Below are 9432 nucleotides of genomic sequence, written 5' to 3' on the forward strand. Positions count from 1 at the left end.
TTAAGGCTGTTTCCCCAGTGATAATGCTTAATAGGGATGGACTAGCAATGGCATTTATGATGCTTTGGAAAGCTTGGTCATGACTTTCCAACCAGCTGTATCGTGCTTCTTTTTTCAACATAAATCTTAAAGAAATATGGTGCACCAAAGGCAGGTCTGTGTGTGTCTGTCTGGGCTTGCACCAAGCCCAGCGCCAGGATCTCTGGAAACCCTGGTCCTCCCCTTCTGCCACAACCCCTCCAGATCCTCCGTGCCCTCAACCCTAGCCGCTGCTCCACACACTGCTGCCACGCTGGACAACACAGAGGGAGCATTCTCCTGCTCTTCCTGCAAGGTTTCATGCACTTACCCACACCCAACACTCACTGCATCGACAACACTCAACACCCCACTCTCTCACATTCACCCTGTCCTGCAATAATCCACACAACACTCCGCACTCACATGCATGCTCCTCAACATCCGCTCACTCACCAAACATGCCACAGAGATCTGGAACCTGCTGCATGACAGTACCCGGTACCTACTTTTCCTCATGGAACCCCAGCTGTACCAGGCAACGGCACCTGACATTATCACAGCCATCACTTCTGGTTACAAAATCCCCAGGCAAGACAGACCTCAGAAGGCGGAATCACCATCATCCACAAGATCACAATAATTTGCACCACCTCCACGGACACGTCATTCTCCAATATGGAACATCTGTTATTCAAGATCCACATCACAGCCAACTTCACCCTAAGCATGACTCTCATCTACAGATCATCGACACCATCGAAGACTTTATCACACCATTTACCCTCAACGCTAACAATGACATCCTACTCTAGACATGAAATTTCTTCTGAAAGATCACCTTGACCCAAACTCAAAAGCACTTATCGAACACCTTGAAAACTTGGACCCTACCCAACGTGTAAAGGGACCTGTTCACGTTGCTGGATATTTCCTGGACCGTTTTTTCACCACTTTCGACAAAATCAGAGTTTACGAGCCCCCACCAGTCCATGGACAGACCACACCCTTTTCAAGTTCAGCATTCCCATCCTGGTCCAATGCACAATGCCAGACCAGCCGCCGAAACTGGAACAGCATCGCTGACAAGGACTGAAACACCGCTTTCAACACCCACCGACCTGAACACCACAACAGTCTTTCAAAAGCCATCAAGAATTTCAACAATTGGATCACATCCTGCACCAAAGCACTGGACCCCTCAACTACAGCAACACAAGTTTTAGACCCCAGGCTAGTTTGTACATGGAGGAACTCAGACGGATTAAATGTCACTGCAAACAACTGGAGTGCAAATGGAGAATAAGCCAGGACAATACAGACAGGAGCACGTTCAAATCCTCCATGAGATGCTACTACTAAATAATCCGTAATACCTCAGTGACCACCAACTCCTCAACACCATCAAGTCTGGTTACAGACCCAACCACAGTGTGGAAACTGCCCTCATTGCCGCCACAGATGACATTTGCATGACTCTGCACATAAAAGATATGGTTGACCTCATCCTCCTGGACCTCTGCAGCGTTTGACATGGTATCCCACCCTATCCTCATCCTTTGCCTACAGAACGTTGGAATCAAAAGAGACGCACTATGATGGATGTGCTCCTTCCTGCCTGGGAGGACCCAGTCAGTCAGCCTTGCACAGTACCCCTTGGATGTCCACAACTGCATCTTCGGAGTGAGTTCTGCAATGATCCTCCCTGAGTACAACACTCTTCAACTTGTATATAATCCTTCTAACCAGCATCATCCGTTTTCATTACATCAATGTCCTCGCCTACTCTGAAGAGACACAACTCATTCTCTCCCCCATGGACAAGACACCCAATGCACAGATAAAGGTCAAAGCCTGCATGACTGAAATTGCCACTGAATGAACACCAACTGTCTAAAGCGTAACACTGACCAAACAAAAATCATGATCTTTGGATAGAGCACTTCACCCTGGGATTGCACCTGGCGGCCAACAAAGCTAGGATTGATGCCCACCCACAACAAGAACATCGGGATCCTCGTCAACAGCAAACTCGACATGACCGCTGAAGTTAGCACCTTCACCACCTCATGTTTAAATACCTCAAAGATGCAGAGGAAGATTTTCAGATGGCTCCCAATTAGCACCCGGAAAACTGTCACAAAAGCCCTGGTCTCAAGCAAGCTGTACTATAGGAACACCTTTTATACCGAGATCAACTAAAAACTTACCAAAAGGCGGCAGACCATTTAGAATACAGAGGATAGACTCACTCAACTCCCACACTGCATCACATCACAACACAAAACCCAGGAAGGAACTCCACTGGCTCAGCATACACAAACAAGCACAATTCAAACTCCTCACCCACACTCTCAAGGCACTACATAACACTGGCCTGCATTCCTCAACAATTGCACCTGCCTGCATAAACCTTCCAGACACCTCAATTTTTTCGGACTTCTACTTGCGCACATCCAGTTCATATGGGAAAATAGATCTGGTGGTTGATCCTTCCCATACATCGCTCGGGAAGCATGGAACTAACTATCCTTTCTCATAAAGCCTGGGTCTCACTTCTTGAACTTCATAAGAAGCTGAAGACCTGGCTTTTTCAGTAGTCCAACTAGGGCCTAAGTTTGGCTAGTGTCACACCTACTCCGTGCAAGGATACCCTCCCGGGTGTAGTGTGCTCTACAAATCTGAATAACATAAAACGTCAGTGGAAAACGTTTCCACAAAACGTGTGCGAAACTCAAACAGTTGTAGGAATGATCTGAGTTGATCTTTATCAATAGGCATGGCAACTTCATTAATAGCCTTAAAAAAATAAACATTTGTGAAGTCTTATGACCAACATATTCAACACTCTGAGCAAAACTTTCAGTTATGAGGCTACAACATCATACATTTCTCATGCAAAGTTCCTAAAACTTTGGCGAAAATCTGATTATGCTTTTCAAAACATTCTACATAGATCAGGACAACGTCCTGAAAAGCAATCACTGCCTTGATACTTCCAAAAATATGCCTCAGTTTCTGGAACATCAAGGCGGGGAAGCCAACTCAAAAGGCATCCTGGTGTACCTTAATGCCCCATCAGAAGTGAATTGTGGCTAATCCTCCATTAACTCAATCTGATCATATGAAGATTTGATGTCTACTGTGATGAAAATGTTTGCCCCCTCCAACTTTGCCAACAAAATATGAGGCAAAGGGTGATAGCCGACCACAATGTTCTTGTTAATTAATCTCAGTCCAACACATACCCTCAAAACTCGCGATTTTTGATCCAGTACCCTGGGAGATATCCATTTTGAGGCATTGATTGGCTCAATTGCACACAGCTGACACATTTCACACAGCATGTTTGACAACTCTTCTTTAGAACTCATGGCCACACTACTGAGTTTGTGTTTGACTGGCTCAGCATCCTTTTTTAGCACAATTTTGTGTTTAAAACCAACAACCCTTCCCAGCTCCTTCTGAAATACACATTGTGTTTATCCAACAAACTTTTCAATGCTGCATTATGTGATTCACAACACATGCATTTTGTATATCCTCAAAACCAGTACAAAAAGAGGATTCTTGGCATTTGGTGGCAGAAAAATTCCTATTTCACCCTGCTGATGCCTTCCCAACATGGTGGCCCGCAACAGCTACATAAACTTTTCCAAATGTATGTCTAGCTTGACAAATAATTGGTGAAATAAAATATGCTAACGTCATTTTTTGGTAGCATACCCATACACTTCATTTGGCCCTAATTCTTTCTCTCTCCAACGTTCGGAAAAAACCTGTGCAAAATAATGGCAAATGCAAAGTGTGAATCAGCCATAACATCTACCCGAATGTTATCAATTACAATAGTACAGTTTGTGGCTTAAAGAACTCTCCATCAGTCCCAAGTAACACAACTTCACTGCAAAGCTCTACATGTCTAATTTAACCAAGTAGAGCTCTCCTTCCCAATCGCTGGACAACATTTGAAAGATGCGCTGTGTACATTTGACCCACAACATGCACACCTGACCTTATTTTGTGAATTAAATGCAACTGACTTAGCACCATCTTTATTTTTAACCAGTCTAACTTCTGCACGTCATTTTCCCCAGACACCACAGCCCCTTCAGTCTCACTCGAGTGTTCCAAAGCCTTCCTTGAAGCTCTCAATCGTTCCACACTTGTGGTGGTGTCTAAACTTTTTGTAAAGGGAGGGTTCAGATGCCTCAGCAAAAGTCTGTATCTTTTTATGGGCACGCCTCATGATGATCAAGTTTCCACCCTTCCCCCAAAGCCGCAGTTAACTGCTAAGACTTACAAAGTAGCCACATAGGAGTCAAATGGTTCATTTAACTGGCTGGTGCGGAGTGTAAAAATTAAACATTTCCATTACAATACGTGGCTTTTTTTTTAAAATGCTATTTCAACATAGATTATAGCATGTGTAAAAAAAAAAAACGAATCCGCAGCTGTACCTTTAGTAAGTGTTCAAATACTTCCTCACCATGAGTCCATACAAGGTTCAAGAATAAACACTTCTTGAGTGAAAATCATGTCCATCAATTACTGGCATATAGTTCTTAAATAACGTTTGCGTCTTCTCTCACTTCATTGGATGGGGAAAGCAAAAACAGGGCAAGGATGGGGAAAGCAACAACAACGGGGCAAGCATATCAAAAGGGAGCCTGCATTTTGCAATATCACTGTTTCAGGAGAACTGGGCTCTTTCTCCAAGCATAGAGAATTTCCAAAGCTCTCACCATCTTCATTTATGATGTAATTCGGAAAAGGTTAATACTGTCTATAGTGCTTCATTGGACTCTTCTGTTGTTTCGAAGCACCTCAAGTACCAGATGTTGAACCTGCACATCGATGACCGTCTTTATTTCATTACCCAAATAATAGATGTAGATTTACCTACCGCAGAAGGATGAAGGTACAGTTTGTCGCTGGAACTCTAACTGATGATCTTCAGAGGACCACTTTTGTCAGAGGCAAGCACTCAACTCCCATAGACAGCCTTCTCTCTTTAGTCAACAAAATAATGCGTGCTTTGCAATGCACTGGCATAGTGTTGGATGGACAATTGCTGTAGGGCCGATCATGCTGAACGAGGACATTTGAGCAAGCGATGTGCTACTCTGATCCCTCAGGCCTTTTGTATGCACTTTGGTCAGCAGCTATGCCAGGACCAGGGCCAGCTTTAGCGCTGGTGGCACCCGGTGTGACTATCTTTTTTGGCGCCACCCCCCCATGACCTCCTCCTCTGATTCCCTCTCTACCCCCGCCAAAGTGCCCTCATCTCTCCATAGCCCCTCTTTCACATATATTTCATTTGTTTTAAAGTACTGGTAAAGGCTGTATTTACTAATCCACTTTGCTATCCACATAAAATACAGATCAGCTCTTTGTCTGGTGGGGAGGCCTAGTCCATTCCCTGCTTAGGCCACGCTGGCCCTTAGTGCTCTCCACACCTGAGACACACACAGTGGATTACTGCCGGCGAAGACCCCGTGAGGTCTTGCACCCGTTTATTTGGGTAGTGTTCCAGGTGACAACAAAGTATTATAGAGGCTGGGTGGCTATCTACATCCCACCTATTCTTTAGGTGGGATCAACCCACCCCTCTACTGCCCAGGATACAGGAGGCAAAACAAAGTCTTTAAGTTTCTGGCTAGGAGCCAGGTTCGGACGGAGACCATATGTCTGGCTCCGGGAGTTAGTGAAAGGCCTCAGCTATGACTGGCTTTCCTGTATGGTGTCTTTTCCTGGAACTCGGCCACTCTGCGATTCATGGCTGGTGCCTCCGGACACCTTGTTCGGAGAACAACATCTGCCGCTCCTGGCCAGGGAGAGAATCTCCGCACCAGCATGTTCCTCTCCGCACTCCAGCTCAGCGTCACTTTCATTGCTCGGGGAAGGCCCAGCCACCTTCTTAAACTATGACACGTACCTGGTGACCATGCGAGGGCCCAGTTGCACAGAGATCATAATGCCATTGGCCGCAACGATTCTCCACACCTCCTGTTCGTAGGGTGTTCGGAACTTCCATCCCAGTTACCTGTCCTTGATAACGACTTAGTCACCCACTTGTAGTGAGGAAAGCTGTGCTCTCTGACTCAGGCTTGCCTTCGGGTTTGTGCATCCCTCCTAGCCTGCGAGGCCTCACTGTTGAACTCTGCAGGGTGCCAGCCTGGACTAGTGGGGATATTGTCCCTTGTGGTCCTCCGAAACACTAGATGAGCCGGGGCACAGTTGGTGGAGCTATGCTGGGTTTGGCGATAGGCGTTTGGGAAATAGTGCAAACAGTTTTTAGCTTCCTCACCTCGTTCTGCTCCAATCTGGAGGGTCCAGTTGAGTGTCCGCATGAAGCTCTCTACTTCTCCATTCGCCTGGGGCTACTGCTGTGTGATTTTCCTATGACGATAGCAAGAGAGGCAAGGTATTTTTGGAACTCGTAGCCCTGAAATGGAGCCCTGTTGTCTGATTTCATCTACACCAGCAGGCCCAGCATTGTGAAGGTCTTATCCAGCACTGCCTTGACTTGAGGGAAGGCTGTGGATGATTCTACCTACACGGCTGGGAATTTCGAGAGTGAGGCCATCATTACAATGGTGCTCCGGTCATTGGGGAAACAGTTGATGCTGATCCTTGCACATGGTTCCAGGCTTGGTTCATCAGTAAAGACTGGAAAGGGCAGCTGCTCCCCACCCTTGATGGCATAGGAATGGCATTGGCGCACAGTCTTGTTGACCAGAGCATCCATCCCTGGGAACCTTACATTGCTGGTGGGCCGGGCCTTGGTTTTCGCTGCACCTTGGTGCCCCAAGTGGGGGAGATTGACTACCTGTACCCACAGCTCTCTCTGGACCACGATCAACTGCCCATGGAGCAGTATTCCATGCAGCCCTTCACTGAGCTTGTGGTGGACCCTCCACAGCTCCTGCCTTGTGGGTTGGTCATCTGTGGTTAGGTACTGGGAACCATCAAGGAAGTGTTGCCATTTCCTTTGGGCTAACGCTTCTTGGACCCTTGTCAGGTTCTCGTTGGTGGCCTCCCGAGTTCTTTCAGCATCAGTGCCTTTGGACAGGCTTCTTGGAGAACCATTTTGACGAATTCCTTGATGCATTCTTCTTACTGGTCCAGCGGTGGGGCTTCTGTCGGCAGGGGATGGTGAGACAGATAGTCGTGCAGGTTGCTGGCGCCAGGGCGGTAGACAATGTCGAACCTGTATGCTTGCTGTTGTACCACCCATCTTTCTATTCTGGGGGAGCTAGGCGTGTGGTTCCAGCGAACAGAGTGACTAGCAGTTTGTGGTCGATCACCACCCTGAACTCGTGGCCATAGAGGTGGAAATGTTGACAGGCCTACTTTATGGCCAGAGCCTCTCTCTCAATCTGGACATACCTAATTTCTGTTTCTGAGAGTGCCCTGCTGGTGTAGGCTAAAGGCAACCATTCCTTGTTTGTGTTTTCCTGCATGAACACTGCTCCAAGACCACCAGGGCTGGTGTCAACTATTAGCTCCGTCCTTTTCCTTGGGTGGAAGTATGCCATGGTGGTTTTGCCCACAAGGGCCTCTTTGATTGCCTTGAAAACCTTGGTGCCTTGTGGGCTCCAGTCCCAAGATACAACGGTGCAGGTGAGAGCCACCAGGGTCGCAGATAGTGAGGCCAGGTTGGGTATAAAATGTCCACAGTAGGTGGCCATCTAAAGAAAGCTGCAGACTTCCATTGCGTTCCAGGGGGTGTTCGCGGTTTGTATGGCTATGGCTTTTTTGGTCCTATGATGCTTGTTTCCGGTCCGGAGAGGACCTGGCCTGGCAGTTCGCGCTGGACTATTCCCATGGGGAATAGGGTCAAGACTGATTTGCATTTGGCAGGGTGTAAACTGGAATGTCATGGGGAGCAAAAAAATGATGGATGTAGGGCCAGATCTCTGTACCGGGGTGAATGTTTGACATCGTTCAACATTCTGTCCATCAATTGTTCTTTTTGCATATGGCCTTTTTCAGATTTACCCGGAAGCCCTCACGGGAGAATAGATACCCAAAGAACTTGATCGACTCCTGGTAGAAGGAACACTTGGCTTTGTTCAGGGTGAGGCCACAGTCAGACAGGTAGCGAGGCCTGTCTCAAAAGCGCACATGGTGCTCTTCCAAGCTATTCAAAATTAACAAAATGTCGCTTGAATTGAGAACTACCATCAGGCTGGACAGCATCTCCCTGATGGCATTTTGGAAGACCTCCGTCGCTAACAAAATGTCGGAACACAGCCACTTTTATTGCCTCAGGCCCACGTGCGTGGAGAAGGTCTTGATGTACCTGCTCTCGGGGGCCAGCTTCTGTTGGTGGTATCCGGAATTAAGGTCGAGCTTGGAGAACCACTTGGCCCCGTGGATATCCGCCATGATGTCGTTATCATAGGCATGATGTGGCCCTCTCTCTTGACAGTCTGGTTCAGGAGGTGCATGTCGAAAGAGAGTCTGATCGCTCCCAATTGCTTTGGCATGGTAACCAGAGGCGACACCCACAGGGTAGGGCCGGTGAACTCTTCAATGACCCCCAGATCTTCTAGTGCCTGTAACTCTTGTTCCACTTGGGGCCTCAGATGGAAAGGGACTCTCCTATGTCCAGGGCTGTTGGCTTGACTGATGTGTCAATGTGAAGTTTAAACTGCTTGTGCTTTAGGATGCTTAGCTCTTTGAACAGTTGCAGGAATTCGGCAAGGAAGGAGTCCGCATGGGATTCATGGATCTGGTTTGCGAACAATACCAGCTCCAGATCTTCAGCAGTGTTGCAGCATAACAGCGTGCCGTTCTTGCCCTCAGTGACATGGCCCAGGTTGTCTGCTTGTCACTGGTCACACCCACTTTGATCGCTCCTTGCAATGGCAGGGGATCTGTTCCCCCATATGTGTAGATCTTCACTTTGGTGTGAGCAAGAGATGGGTATGGTATGAGGAGCTCGTACTGCTCCGAGTACATCACATTTACTGACACCCCTGTGTCGATGAGGGCTTTCCCAGTCGTGTTCATTACCTTGACGGTGCACATAGGGGTTAATTACCACAGCACTGATCCTCAAATCCATGGATGTTCTTGTGTCTCTGATTGCCGTTAGCACAGCTCTAAGGGTTGGCTGATCAAGTGCGTTTTGCGTATGTGGGAGAAGCAGAGTCTTCATCTTTTACTTCTCTTTTTGGTTATGAAGGCCTCTACTTTACCTGTACCCATCTCGGACATTCATTTTCACCTGCCAGGAGTATTATTTTAGCACATATAATTTGCACAGGCAGTACTCATGTCACAGCATCAGTCTTCCTTAAGGGGTATCACAGGGGCACCTCCAGCCATACCAGTGGTCAAACCAATGTATATAATCCCTAACTTCTCTTGCTGTGCCAGGCACAAGCCAGTCCTCTCCAATTT

Source organism: Triturus cristatus, chromosome 4_2 (genome assembly GCF_964204655.1).
Source record: "Triturus cristatus chromosome 4_2, aTriCri1.1, whole genome shotgun sequence".
Lineage (NCBI taxonomy): Eukaryota > Metazoa > Chordata > Amphibia > Caudata > Salamandridae > Triturus > Triturus cristatus.